Source organism: Equus przewalskii, chromosome 1, assembly GCF_037783145.1.
Source record: "Equus przewalskii isolate Varuska chromosome 1, EquPr2, whole genome shotgun sequence".
NCBI classification, from domain to species: Eukaryota; Metazoa; Chordata; class Mammalia; order Perissodactyla; family Equidae; genus Equus; species Equus przewalskii.
The window spans coordinates 178,007,142-178,019,197 of NC_091831.1; the positions used below are offsets into that span (position 1 = coordinate 178,007,142).

Below are 12,056 nucleotides of genomic sequence, written 5' to 3' on the forward strand. Positions count from 1 at the left end.
CCAATTAACAAATGGGCAAAGCATCTGAACAGACATTTCTCCAAAGAAGTTATACAGATGGCCAACAGGCACATGAAAAGATGTTCAACATCACTAATTATTAGGGAAATGCAAATCAAAACTACAATCAGATAATCACCTCACATCCATCCGAATGGCTATGATTAACAAGACAAGAAATGATAAGTGTTACAGGGGATGTGGAGAAAAGGGGACCTTCATACACTACTGGTAGGAATGTAAATTGGTGCAGCCATTATGGAAAACAGTATAGAGATTCCTCAAAAAATAAGGAATAGAGGGCCAGCCCCAGTGGCTTAGTGCATGCTCCGCCTTGATGGTCCAGGTTCCTTTCCCCGGTGCAGACCTACACCACTTGTCTAGCAGTGGCCATGTTATGATGGTGGATCACACACAAAATAGAGAAAGATTGGAAACAATGTTATCTCAGGGAGAATCTTCCTCAGTGAAAAATAAAGATTAAAGAAAGAAAGAATAGAACTACCATATGATCCAACTATTCCACTTCCAGGTATTTATCCAAAGAACATGAAAACATGAATGTCAAAAGATATTTGCACTCCTACATTCATTGCAGTGTTACTCACAATAGCCCAGACTTGGAAACAACCTAAGTGCCCATCAAGGGACAAATGGATAAAGAAGATGTGGTATATATTCACAATGGAATACTACTCAGCCATAAAAAAGATAAAATCTTGCCATTTGCAACAGCATCGATGGACCTTTAGGGCATTATGCTAAGTGAAATAAGTCAGAAGGAGAAAGTCAAATACTGTATGATCTCACTGGTCAATAGAAGATAAAAACAATAACAACAACAACAAACAAACTCAAAGATACAGAGATTAGACTGATAGTTACCAGAGGGGAAGGCGGGTAGGTGGGGGTGAAAGGGGTGACTGGGCACATGTGTGTGGTGATGGATGGTAATTAGTCTTTGAGTGGTGAACATGATTTAGTCTACACAGAAATCGAAATGTAATGATGTACACCTGAAATTTATATAATGTTGTAAACCAGTGTTACCTCAAGAAAAACAAATAAACAAAAAACAACAGTGGTGGGAAATGAGGGAAGAGCAGAGGCAACAATTCCAAAGGATAAAGCAGGAACAAAATGTGAGTGGGAAATGAGGTACAGAATATTTGGAAATAATTTGAAATGTGGTGGGAACAAAAAAGATGATGAACATCAGAAATAAAGGAGAGGAAAAAGAATTACAGGACTCGAACCTCTGTTCTAGACTTAGAAAACTGCTAATATTATATCCCCAGTTTTTATTTTAAATTTCAAGACAGAAACATTTTACATTTCAGTCACTGGTTTTACGTAAACCTTCTGGTCAATTCTTAGTTACACATAGCTTTATGTACATGCAGCCTGGTTTAAGTATGTTCAGAAGAAAGATGTTTCTTCCTTCTGCCTGAAACAGTCAGGTCTCATTTTCTTTTCTTTCCTTTTCATTGCTTTTCCTTTCTTTTCTCTTCTCCTTTCCTTTTTTTTTTTTTTTTTTTTTTTTGACTAGGCTATAAATTACTGAGAGACCAACTTCTATTTTATTTATTCCTGTCTCCTTGCATTCTCATTAGCTCTGCCTCGAGCTTGTCTCTGGAATTTCCTCATATGTTTTATATAACCTGGCTTCAATAGCTGCACTGGGAGAATGTTTTAAATATTTACTATATAATAATAGCTCCAATATCTAAGGGGTCCAAACCTGGTTATGTTTAAATTAGTCATTAAAATGCAATTGCATTAGTACGTAATACATGTCAGTCTGGAAGACTGCCTTGCTGGATCCACACTGTCACTATATATATTAAGGTGAAACGGATTCTCTCTTTATAAGAGTAAATAGCCCTTTTGCTGTTTTCTCTTCTCTTAGGAATAAAACAGCTTTTGGAATTATTCTGTATTGATGTGAATGAGCACGAGATGGGAAAATCACATGTAGTTACGGATAATGAGATTCTTGTAATCGACAGGGAGATTAATCTGTCAATTTAAATAAGGGAGCCCTGAGAACGATCCTAGGGCAAAGCCAAAGTAGGGACAGGGTGACACTGAACTCAGACGCAAGGAGACAATTGCCATTTTCAGAATGATACCGCAACAGGAGCTCTGGGTCACAGGAATCTGTAACCCAGATATCCTGATCATGTGCTGAACTGTCTTTCAGTTTCAAAACAGAAACAGCACAAAAAATACTAAATCCTGGCAGCAATTTGTCACATTACTTTTGGGGAGAATTTCCATAAATTGTTAATCTCCTGATGAGAAATACACTTACCAAAGAAAACAGATATGCATTTTATTATAATCATTCTCATTTTATTACATGTTCCTAATTTCTTTGTAGAAATATACCATGTAAGGGCATAATCTCAGAAAACCATTTGATAAATCTTATTCAAGTTTATACATCACTTGTGACTAAATGAAATGTCGTTTATTTTACAACACTGTAATCTGGAACCTCAAGGTCATCAGAAATAAAAAATAAATTACAGATCAATGATAAGTACCAAGAATATAGTTGCAAACAAAAAGACACATAGCCTCATAGAAGTTGAATTTAATAATTTTTTGTAACGTCAAAAGAAGCATTCTATATTTATAATCCCTCCCTTAAAATGACAAGAAAATTGAAATGTAATGAAAGGCAACAGGGCACAATCCACACTTGAAGAATCTGAGAAATAAAAAGGCACAGGCGTTGATTAAGCCATGTTCTGAGGAAGTAAGTTCTTGTTAAAAGTCGTTTCTAAATTTTTGATCACTGTGCGACTGGCCCTTTTATTAGTCTAAACTTTTGCATGGCTTTTTTTTTAACATTTAAAGTCTCACTTCTTATTATTTTTCTCTTCTATATCATTTGCTAACTTTGAGTTGCCAGGAATTGCTTTTATCTTTTCTCAGAATTGGAGCTCTTGCAGCATAAATGCCAAAGGAGTTAACTACACGATGTTAGCTTTGAAGTCTCTTCAGTGGTTTCCCTTCATATCTTAAGTCCTCTTAACTGTTTCCGTGTCCATTCTACTACTCACTCAATTATCCTTCCAATGTTTTGATATCTTTCCCTATTTTGATAATCTAACTTTGAAAATTAATCATTAGAGAGTGTTTTTTTATCTTTAGCATATGCTTCTCCTTTTCAGTCTGTGTCAAATGCATGTTTTTATTTCAATAAAGTGTTTGGAAGAAATTCTCTCATTTAAATAGATTTTACTTACCATTTTCAGGGGCTTATTATTTTTTATAATTAGGGACAATTTTTCGATACTTTATTTTTTTCAGCTCTTACAATGGTAATTTTGCCATTATTTGTGATCATTTTTCCCACTTAGAGGTTAAACTCCATGAGCAAAGACTTGGTCCTTTCTTCACTCATTATTGCACATTTAATACCTAGCCCATACCTTGTGATTCAATAATATGTGTGAAAGAAATGGACGAATTAGTGTCATTTAGTGTCCTGCATCTCGCCGTCACATGGAGAAAAACTTGCATGACTATTACTTCTCCAATAACGTTTAAGAGAAATAGCCTCATGTCCTTGACTTGATAAGCAGCATTGCATAACAGTTGAGAGTGAGGGCTCTGAAGCTAGACAACCAGGTTTTTCACTCTGGCTAAGCTATATGATATTGGAAAAATTAACAAAATGTTCTTCCTTGGCTTCCTCATATGTAAAATGGAGATGATAATGATATCCACCCTCTAAAGTTGTTCTGAGGATTTGATATGTTAATATCTGTTAAACACGCTGTAGTGCCTGACACCTAGTAAGCACAATATGTGTGTTTAATTAATAGACTAATTTTTCCCAACTTATTTTATTTCCTAATGTTACAGACTGAGTTGTGTTTCCCCCACAATTCATATGTTGAAGGCTGTTGGGCAGAAACACCATGCGTTGGTTATCGATGTCAGAGGAGGCCTTCATGGAGGATAGCAGAGATCATCACAGTGACAGCCACCAGCAATAGAAGTCTAAACACTTCTGTCTGCTTCATCTTGTTATTGGAGTTGCCAAGAAAATCACAGCACAGTCAAGCACTGGATGGAACAACTCTATACTCACAGAGAGAAGAGACAGGAAACTCGACTCCAATAGTACGTATTGGCCCCCATGGCCGGCAGAAGCCCCCGGCAGCTGACACAGGGAAATTGGCCTACGAGCATTGCTCTTGCCGTAGTGGAAGGATTCCTTCCCTTCCCCCAAGGAGTGAGAAATACTAAATGCTAGGAGTGGGCCAGAACAAAGCAGAGCAAAGGAGTACACATTGAGCCTGCAACTGGAAAACATACTCCCACCCAAGGTGCTAGGCCCAGAACAGGCGGTGTGGACAATTTATCTTCTAGTAAGGAAGTATTCCAGGCCCCTGGCCCCCTCTTATGTGACTGATGGGGTACTCACCATCTGCCTTTCCCAACAAATCTGACTGCATTTGGAGACGGGCCTTTAGGAAGGTAAGTGTTAAGCGAGATCATAAAGGTGGGTCCTAATCCAATAGCACTGACATCCTTATGAGAAGAAGAGACACAAGGGATGGAAGTGCACAGTGAAAAGGACACAGCAAGAAGGTGACCACCTGCAAGCCAATGAGTGAGGTTTTACGAGAAACCAAATCTGCCAAGAATGTCATCTTGGACTTCCAGCTTCCAGAACTGTGAGAAAATAAATTTCGGTTGCTTAAGCCTACCACTCTGGTATTTTGTTATGATAATCCTAGCAAAGTAATATATTAATCATCTTAAGATTCATGAACAATAGAATGCCCTCCACCCGTCTCCCTGCAGAGATAACGTTTTACTGGTGCTTCTTGAGGTGTTTACACCAATACACACACAGGGGACATTTTTTTTTTCTTTTAAGGGATGTGGAGGATATGTGACATTTTCATTGCCTTTCCATTTGAAAAATAAAGTTTCAACAAGAAATGTGTAAATAGATTATGTTTGCCATACTACATTGTATAGCATTGTTATCAAACTTTGGCCTGTGATATCTTTTAAGTCAGAGACCACAATTTTCTAAATTTGACACTCACAAATTAGTGCAATTACTAACACACGTTAACTACACAAATACGTATTTGGTGAAACACAGACCAAAGCTAATTGGTAAGGAAAAAAGCTTGTGTTTTGAAGCACGTGATTCCATACTCGAGGTATTTCAAATGGCCTGTCGCCAAATATAAGTCTCTGAACAAAGTGTAGAACTATGATTAATGTAAAAGAAAAACTATTTGATGATATTAATTAAAAAGAACCTAAATAATTCAAAACAAAAACAAAATAATAAAATACTAATTTCAAGTTCAAAGTTATGACCATACATAAAATAAATTATTGTAACTTTGATATATTTAATGTCTAAAAAACTCTAAGTCTCCTAAATTTGATGATTAAATGGCCCAATTTTGTAAATGTAATAAAATAAATTTTAAGAAGAATTAAGATTTCTTTTTCTTTTTTTTTTGCTGGGAAAGTTTCACCCTGAGCTAACATCTGTTGCCAATCTTCCACTCCTTTTTATTTCCTCCCCAAAGCCCCAGTACATAGTTGGATATTCTAGCTGTAAGTCCTTCTAGCTCTTCTATGTGAGCTGCCGCCACAGCATGGCTGCTGACAGACGTGTGGTGTTGCTCTGCACCTGGGAACAGAACCCAGGCCGCTGAATTGGACCACGCCGAACTTTAACTACTAGGCCATCAGGGCTGGCTCAGAAGAACTAAGATTTTGGAGATAAATTGTTACAGAGTTACAAAAGAAAATAATTAAGTAGATAATTGAATTATTTTGAATGCCTTGGTACTTCCATGTTAGAACATACAGGAATTTCTTAAGTCCTTAAGTGCATTTAAAATAGAAATGTTGGACACATTTAGATAATAGTTATTTCCTTGGCGTACATACTGTCAGGTGCAAATGAATCTTCTTTTTAAGCAGTTTTTTTGTTTAAATAAAACATGTTCAGTGTATAGCTACCGCATCACTGTCACTCTCTAAATCAATATTTACCAACACTTGAGGCCCGAGTGAGGTGGTATATATTTTATGGTTTTAAAATTTTGAAAATAAATTAATTTAAGGCCACTTGTCATCTAATAGATTTAATAATGTGGTTGCGTGTTTACAGTACTTATGCTAAGTAAAAGGTCTGAGGATAAAGACGGGAGTCAGAATCCCTTGCTTCTGCTCCTTACTGTCTAGAGTTTCTTTGGTGTTGATATATGAAAATATTGAAATGTCCGGAGTTTTGCTATCATTATTTTAGGAATGCTCTGCTGAAATTCTAATTCTGACATTGATTTATTTAGGAGATAGAAAGTGTCACAGTTTCTTTTTATTTTGTATACTTTGGATTTGTAGCTGGCTCAGTTTAATATGGCTCCATAGAGACTGAAAAATGTGATAAAAGAAATGAGCTGCGTCAACTCAGGGAGAAGAAAAAAATAAGGAAATGAACATTTAAATTTTCTTATAATGACAGGAGAGAACGGGAAAGGAAGATAACTGTATTCATGAGTGAAGCAAAGGAAGAGACTCTAGAAAAAAGGTGGCCAATTTCTTGACCAGTAAGGAGAGAATAAAGAGAGAAAAATAGAAAAAAAGTAAAGGTAATTTTCATGTTTTAAACTTTTTAGTCACATTTTAAAGAATTTTAACTGGCATATTTTCTATAGGCTTCCTATCCTAAAAGCAAAGAGAGAATACTTGAAAAGTCAGTCTCTTTGAAGTACCGTGAGACTTGCCAGCAATTAAAATAGACTCTAATTTTGTTGAAAATGTCATAAGTATGCTTAAAATTATCTGGACCATTATACAAAATATCGTTAATAGTGATTGCTTATTGCTTGATGTCCCTTGATATCAGAATTTTGAATGATTTCAATTTCTTTGCTTGTATGCATTTTTTTGTCTGTCAAACTCTTCAAAATGAGCACATTTAATTTTTCAGTCATGGTTCAAAGCAGAAAATCAAAAATTTTAAGCAGGAAATTTTTTTTACCCCTTGAGCACATAAAATCTTTCCAAGGGCAGAAGAAACAAGTTTTAGGTTGGAACTTCAGAAATGTCTCTCTAAACAACAGAAAATTGACTCATCAAGACACACAATACTTATGAGGTGGCTAATATAATCATGTACCCCATCTTCCTAGCTATGATAAAAGGATCAGAAAATAAGAATGAAGAAGACTTTTCAGCTGCCAAGACACATGATCACTGAAAAAGGATAGAGAATTTCAACAATAGGTTGGCAGTGCTCATTTATCTTCTATACTTGTCACAATCTAGTACAACCTGGATATTCTTTAACCCAGGAAATAAATGTTCACATTCATTACCACCAACACATATAACAAAAGAGGTAAAAAGATGCATATATACACAGTTGTGTGCTGTATAACATATATACATGAACATATATATACACACACAGTCATGTGCCACATAACAACAGTTCAGTCAACCATGGACCACCTATACAATGATGGGTCTATAAGATTAGTGCTATATAGCCTAGGTGTGTAGCAGACTATACCATCTAGGTTTGTGTAAGGGATACTGAACATATCAATCTCAAATTTGTGTGCCCAAGGCATAATAAGCCAATCACTGAGACATGGGTGCTTGGAGATGGAGAAAGGTTTGTTCAAATTGGCCAAAATGAGAAGGCAGGAGCATGGATTCTCTCAAGTCTGGCTGAACAAGAGAAGAAAGCATTGTTTTGATTAGCATTTCCCTGATAATTAATGATGTTGAGTATCTTTTCATATGCCTGTTATGATCCAGAAATTCCATTTCTGGGTGTATATCCAAAAGGAAATCAGGATCTTGAAGAGATATCTGTACTCCCATATTTATTGCAGTATTATTCACAATAGCCAAGAGATGAAAATAACTCAAGTGTTCATTAACAGATGAATAAAGAAAATGTGTTATATATATATACAATGGAATACCATTCAGCCTTGAAAAAGAAGGAAATCCTGCCGTTTGAGACAACATAGATTAACTTGGAGGACATTATGCTAAATGAAATATGCCAGTCACAGAAGGACAAAAACTGCCTGATTCCACTTATATGAGCATTTAAAATAGTCAAAATCGTAGAGGAAGAGATACAATAGTAGTTGCCATGGGCTGGGGGAGGCAGGGAATGGAGAGTAGTTGTTCAATGGGTATAAAGTTTCAGTTAAGCTAAATGAATAAATTCTAGACATCTGCTGTGTGACATAATGCCATAATGTACAACAACATAGCTGACAATATGGTATTGTGCATTTCAAAATTAAGAGGGTAGATCTCACGTTAAGTGTTCTTACCACATGCACACATACACACAAGAGACACAAGGAAACTGTGAGCAATGTTGGATACGTCTATTACCTTGATAGTGGTGATGATATCACAGGTGTTTGCATATGTCCAGACTCATCAAATTGTAAACACTAAATATGTGCAGTTCTTTGTATATCAATTATACCTCAAGGAAGCCATTAAAAATAAACAAACAATCTCCTAAACTGTGGATGTCCAATGTCTTGTGGAAAGGCATAAAAATGGTTCACGAGTGGATTGCTAGATATGGAAAATTGCATGCCTGTCTCACTTTCCTTTGTACCTGGGCTCTGCCTTTTTCAGAATGTCATGCCCATATTCTAAAAGGCCGGATGCTCCTCGTAGCTGGGACACAGAGTAAAAGCAATAAAATCCATGCTTCAGCCCATTGCTTCTCCTCTCTCACTGTAAATGTAGTTATTTATTCTCATAAACAAGATTTTAATTCTGTAATGTTCCACCTCCAACTGGTGCCAACTTATCATGCAGAAGCATCTGTAAAGCAGACTAAACTGTCTTCTGCCTCACTTACCTGACCATAGCAAACTCCCCATGAGGTCATTGTGATGGGTTGGTGGTAAGAGGCAATGTAGCAGGAGTGGGTGCTCTGGGAGCATGATCCACTCACTTGGGCAACTTACTTGTGCTTTCAGAACAGACTTGAGGCCATACTCTTATACAGCATTTTTACTTGATGGTACAGGAATGCTGCTCACACATTTATGGCTTGGCTGATTAGATAATGCCCATTCATTTTGCAGGCTCACTTTTAAGTCAATGGTATTTAATCTCCACTAGAACCCAAAAGGGATTTTCTTCAAACCCTAAGAGCCCACATTGTAATTCTCTTTGAGGACTTGCAACAGACTCCACACACATCCTAATATGCCACAGGAATTTGGAGAGTCATTGGTTCTGCCAAGTCATATGCAGCAGAGATGCATTGACTACAACTTGAGCCAGCTCTTAGAGCCTTTGTAAGGTCTAGACCTCCTATTCAAAATCTGGTAGCATTAGAAATTAATTGGTTGGGGTCAGCCCAGTGGCACAGCGGTTAAGTGTGCACGTTCCTCTTTGGTGGCCCAGGGTTCACCAGTTCCAATCCTGGGTGCGGACCTACGCACCACTTGTCAAGCCATGCTGTGGTAGATGTCCCATGTATAAAATAGAGGAACATGGGCACGGATGTTAGCCAAGAGCCAGTCTTCCTCAGCAAAAAGATGAGGATTGGCGGTAGATGTTAGCTCAGAGCTAATCTTCCTCAAAAAAAATTAATTGGCAAAAGAAAACACATTCAATTTGTTGTACATTATCTCTCAAGTCAAAAGAGGACAAATGAGCTGTGGGCCCCTTTCTTAGTCCTAGGAAGTACAATGGACATCAACTTTGCTTTTTCCTTTAAAGAGGAAATCCTAATATGATACAGGCCAGGAAACACCAAGGGTTGTGACTGAAATTGAAAACTGAAAGTTGATAAATTTTATCCCTGTTTAACAAGCATGTTTCTTGCCAAATGTTAGAGGGTATCGACTATGTCCTATCAGCGTGTAGACATCAATATGATGGACCAACATAATGTCTTTTGAGATATTGGGTTAATCTCGATTCTTCAAACTAAATTATGAGAACTGTAAAGGGAAAAGAGACCTTAGAAGTTTAGTGCTGTCATTACTAGTTGAAAGCCAACTGCCATTGGTATTTTCAATTTATTGATACAAAGCAAAATCATTTGGCAGTTTGATAGCTGCATGATAGGTGCCAAGGGCGATGCTAATTGCTCCTATAAAGAGACTACATCTGGAACAACAACTGGAGTCATCATCAGATTTTATGTGGTTGTTTCTCATTCCTGCCAGGTTTCGTCTCCAAACAGACATGTTGGAGTTGTGATAGGAATAACCACCCAGAGTCCCTGCCCTTTCCCCCGGCATGCAGCGTTGCTTCCATTGCTCTCTTTGGTAGGGACAGGCGGGTTTTAGGGCGAAGCTTTGGCTCCTCTTAACTACTGAATCCACTCTGAAAATGACATAAAACTCTTACCACCGTCTGTAAGTCCTACCTCTGGTGGAGCAGAGAGGCATTATAGATCTGCAAAGACAAGCATGATTTCAGAGCCAGTGACCAGTTAAACCTGTAAATTATACCAGTAAATGCCAGGGGTTTCATATTCATCTAATATGAGCTCCCTGTAAGACTGGGTTTTAGTCAAACAACTAAACAAACCATGTGTACTCCTCCTGGCTGCTCTGGGTAGCACGTTATGATCAGAATCTTACATAAGTATAGCCATATTGATTAAGTTGCCCCAATCTAATATATTATGTCCTTCCCTTTCTGGCACATTTTGAGTACATTTCCACATAAATTGCTCAGGATTGCTAAGATAAATAGAGAAAATAGGGGCCGGCCCTGTGGCACAGCAGTTAAGTGTGCACATTCTGCTTTAGCAGCCCTGGGTTTGCCAGTTCTGATCCCGGGTGTGGACATGGCACTGCTTGGCACACCGTGCTCTGGTAGGCATCTCACATATAAAGTAGAGGAAGATGGGCACGGATGTTAGCTCAGGGCCAGGCTTCCTCAGTAAAAAAGAGGAGAAGTGGCAATAGTTAGCTCAGAGCTAATCTTCCTCACAAAAAAACCAAACAGGTCAGGTAAAAAAAACCCAGATTCCCATCCTGAAGTGTCTGCTTTTGCTTCCACTTCTGGGATCAGCCAAATCAAGCACAGGAAACAGAAACCACTCTACACAGGTGGTTTTAAACAGGCACTGTCACAAATCACAGGCACTGAGGGAGCAGGTTCTTGGCTACCACGAAGGCATAACTCCCAGATACCACAGCACTTTCTTGCTACCACTGAGAATTGAAGCCATAACTTCAAGCATACACCTCTGAGAACAAAATTTATGAGAAAAAATCAGAATCAAGAAGCTGCTACTGCTGATGCCACAGGTGTCTCTTAATACAGTGGAAGCTGAATGAAGAGCTACAGAAAATATCCAAAAAAGACAAAAATATTCAGGATACTGGTCTCTGCTTCATTTTTATCTTCCAAACCTCATGTACATGTTCTTAATTTGCAGATTTTTTTTTCATCCAGAACCAAAGCTACAGGGGAATATGGGAAGTAAAGCTGTAGATTTCCAACCTCTCTAAGACGAGAGGGAGTGATGAAAATTGAGACAGATACTCCACAGTATCTACCTCACATTTCAAGAATAAAAACATCATATTAAACACAAACAAGTAAACAAACAAACAAAAATGCAGAGAGCCCCATTTTCCAAGGATTCATTGCAATTAAACTATTTTAATAGTTGGAATTTTTCAAAAATAATCCAATAAACTCTCTACAATAATGACTTAGAGATTTAGTTTTATATGAATTTAGTTTACACTGGAGGAAACTGTAGTCCAATTAATAAAGTTGTCAGACTTTCAATTTAGAATCATATTTCACAATTAGGCCTGTGGTATACGTTTCCAAATCTGGTCCACGGCATCATCTGTTCACATTTTATTCTTCATTACTGTTCTTCAGCCCTGAGCATCGTGGCACATAGCGTGCGTGTGTGTGTGTGTGTCTGTGTGTATCTATTTTTTTAAGATACATGACTATTTTCTGTGAAATCGCACAGTGAGATGATATTGGGTTAAATCCAGTGTGGAGTCAAATCCACT

The 12,056-nt window shown here is 37.5% G+C and overlaps 1 long non-coding RNA gene across 5 annotated transcripts in view; it reads left to right on the forward strand.

Moving 5' to 3' along the window:
• Positions 1-12,056, forward strand: part of LOC139084830 (uncharacterized) — a 162,482-nt gene that overhangs the window by 38,788 nt on the left and 111,638 nt on the right. For 3 of the 5 annotated variants that reach the window (XR_011542620.1, XR_011542621.1, XR_011542618.1), the window contains exon 2: positions 6,524-6,650. This is a non-coding gene — a long non-coding RNA (uncharacterized lncRNA). Of the gene's footprint in view, positions 1-3,879; positions 4,498-6,523; positions 6,651-12,056 lie in introns of all 5 variants that reach the window. The other 2 variants (XR_011542622.1, XR_011542623.1) reach the window with 1 other exon arrangement.